We start from the raw sequence: 3,847 nt of genomic DNA, 5'->3' as shown, positions 1-3,847 counted from the left end.
TCTTATTATATAGTTGCATCCCATCACAATCCATCACAATCCATCACAAACTCTTATAACCATTCTGCTCAGTCAACCTTTTCATCAATATGACACCTCACACTCAGGTATACTTATCAAATTAAAAAACTAACCCAATTTTTGTACGCACTTTCCTACTAAAATCTTCAATTTCCTTCACCCAAGTATACTCAATGGGACTTTCTTTATCCATATTCTTGTCATTCCGGTATCAATCCACTCTTTTATAGCTTAAGATAAAATCATCAGTCCTCATACTACTATCCTTCTTCTTATCAAACAAGACAGGAACACCCCATAGGAAAGCTCTAGGATGGATGAAACCATTATCAAGAAGTTCTTGGATTCGAGCTTTAAGCTCTCTCAATTCTACCGGGCCATGCGATACGGAGGGATGGAAATGGGCCGGGTACCAGGTTCCAAATCAATGCAGAAATCTATATCTCTATCTGGAGGCATACCAGGCAAATCAGTAGGAAACACTTCCTTAAATTCGGACATTACATGAATAGACTCAATAGAGGGAGACTCAACCTCAACATCCCGAATATGAGCCAAATACAAAACATTCCTGCCACACAAGTTTCCTAGCGCGAATGGGGGATATGATCGTAGTTGGCCTAGGCTTAAACACCCCTTTCCACTCTAACTTTTCCCTACTGGGGATCTCTAGAGTCACAGATTTCGTATTACATTTAACATAGCATAATGGGGGGTGGGGGGGGGGACAACCAAGTCATGCCTAAGATTATATCAAAATCAGTCATATAAAAAATAACCAAATCAGCCCAAGTCTGAAAACCCACAAACAAGATAGGGCAAGCACGATACATATGGGTAACTATGACAGACTCTTCAACTGGGGTAGAAACATGGATGTGGGCATCAAGTACATCACAAACCTCATCAATTCCCAAGGCAAATTGAACTATCCCATACAAATAAGTAGAACCCGAATCAAACAAAACAGTAGCCAGGCACATACAAGAGTAGTACATGTGACCTCTGCATCAGACACCTCAGCCTCGAACTTGCCCGGAAAAGCATAAGACTGAGCCCTGTCATCTTGACGGGCAACCTCTTTGCCTGGATACATTGCTCCCCTACCTGCATTACCATTTTCCCGGCCTCCATGGCCTTGCTGATTTCCTCCTCATATGTCCAGGTTCTCCACAATTGTAATATACTTAATAACTTAACCAAGTAAGCATCGCTGCTATAGTAGTAGTCGTATCATGAACTTTTTTTATATACACTCAATTTAGGAAATCGCAGTAGAGATTTTAACCTCAATTGTCACAACATAATTTCATCATTTACTAACAACCCATACATGTTATGACAACCATACTAAATGCATTTTCTAAAGTAATGGTGTTCATTATCCAGTCATCCCTTACAAAACTTCTTGAATGTTGTTACCTATAAGCTTGAATCTGTAAATCTGACCTTAATCCCTTCACAACACGACGAATTTGCTCTTCTAGACTGAAGCAAAGTGGAGTACCACATTTGGATAAAACACAAAATTTTGCCTTGAAGGCGGCAACAAATATATTATGTTGCTTTATATTCCGAAACTCATCTCTCCTCCTATACCTCAAAGTTCAGGGTATATACTTCTCCATACAGAAAGTTATAAAATGTTTCCCAAGTCATGAGTAGTGCATTTACTAGTCAGAACTCAACATGAGACCACCACTGTCACACCACTTCATTTTTTACAATAGTTAAGGATGTGACAGATTTTTTTAAAATAAAGTAAAAGAATTATGTTTTTTAGAGTCGCCACTTGAAATTGAATTTTTTTAGGTATTCCAAGTCACCTGGTAAATCCTAATTTTAAAGGAAATAACTCTTTATTTTTTACTCTACGAAACTAAGATAGGTAAGGAATTCTATTGACCAGGGGGAAGGTGTGAGGCACCCCTGAGTCCCGTGATTCTAGCACGATCGCTTTATTAACTCATGTTTGGTTAAAAATAATTTTTTGGATAAAAAAGGTAAATTTGTGTTAGTTTTTCAAAAAAAATGATTGGCCTAGATGCGTAACTGCACACAAGACCTCTTTTTTAGAAAATATACACACCAAGGATCGTAACCGAACACATGGTGGTATTTAAAATTTTATTTATTTATTTTTTAAATAAAAGACTGATAATTAACGACTCAAATTTTAGTTAATAATAAAAAAAAATAATGAATAAAAGAACTTGTTGGAACATATAGACATGATAATGATCTTTCTTTCTTTTTTTTGCAAATTGCTAATTAACATTTTTTTTAATGACTAAGCCCCTTTTAAAACAAGTAGTGATATACTAATTTTTTTCCTATTGATACAATTTCAGATATAACCATTTTAGTAAAATTTTCAATTTTGCACAAAATGGGCACATTGTTCTCTTTTGAAAGAAAATTGCAATTATATCCAGTTTTATCTAATAGTTAAATTACTAACTAAAAGTAGCCGATTTTGCATTTTTTGTTTCAATAACTCATTTCATATATTTATTTAAGAGAGAGGAAAAAATTCTATATATTCTTTTTTTTAAAAAGGATTTACAAAATGATCAGATTTATATTTTTTTGCAAAAATGACCAATTTTGTGTTTTTTTTTTGCAAAAAAAGCCTCTTTTTTTTTTCTTTTAATGACTAGAAACTAAAAAAAAAAGACTTTGAGATTGTTATTTTTTTTCTTTAGCAAAGCATGAGCTTACTTATCAATCCTACGATGAGGTAAAATTAAACTAAACACCACATTAGTAATAAACATATATGTACATAATAATAAAGCATAATCATATAAAAATCACAATAGACTTAACTAAATCAAAACAAACTTAATATGAATAACCTAATCAAAATATAAAAAGAACATGAAACATTAATTTAAGATTACATTATGAAATGTAAAAAGAAGTACCTAAATGTGATGACAAGCAAATTAGTTGAACCACGAACTCACACAATGATGAAATATATATTTTTTTAGAAGAAGACTTTCTACTCCTTTTTCTTATGATTTTTTCTTCTTCTAATTTTCCCTCTTCTCTTCTTCTTTCTTTTTTTTTTTTTTTTTTGTTCTTCTTTGAAATGAAAGAAGAATGGGTTTAAATAGATGGTGAATATTAACACCACTCTTCTTGAAAACTTAAGAGTCAATGCATGCATTGGACTCTTTGCCTTTCCAATGTGCCACCTAAGATGGCCAATAAAATTTCTTCTACTTTTTTATTCTTTTTCTTTTTCCAAGATAAGATTAATTAAAAAGAAGATTGTATTGCCCTTTTAGATGGCCCATTTCTTTTATTCATTAATTGAATAATAGCTAAATGGACCATCTGAAAATTTAGATAGACCCGAAATGTAGACTCATTTGATCAAGACCCCAAAAATCAAAAGAAAATCAGCCCACTAACACAAAATCCAAACATCTAAACTATTTTGAAGATCAAACACAACAAATAAGGCATAAAATAAAAATAAAACTAAAAACAAAATTCAAAAAATAAAATTCAACCAAAACTTCAATAAAATTTAAAGAACACTAACAAAACAATACAAATCCGGCACCAAAACGACTTATATGGTTAAAAAATGTGACAATGACGGATTTGGATAGAGGATGAGAGGGGGAAAAGATTGACATAATTTTTCGAGTGAATAGGGGTCGCCGGAAAACTTCACCGGAAATTTTTTTGACGGATTTTGGACATAAAATTTATATCAAAAGATCCTTTAAGAGCTCTACAAATTTATGTAAAGGGTATAGGATGGGGATGACCGGAACTTCGTAAATCTAAAGAAAAAAGTGAAGATTTA

The sequence above is a fragment of the Solanum tuberosum genome, unplaced genomic scaffold (genome assembly GCF_000226075.1).
Source record: "Solanum tuberosum cultivar DM 1-3 516 R44 unplaced genomic scaffold, SolTub_3.0 scf00033, whole genome shotgun sequence".
Lineage (NCBI taxonomy): Eukaryota > Viridiplantae > Streptophyta > Magnoliopsida > Solanales > Solanaceae > Solanum > Solanum tuberosum.
Note: the sequence above shows the minus strand (reverse complement) of the source record.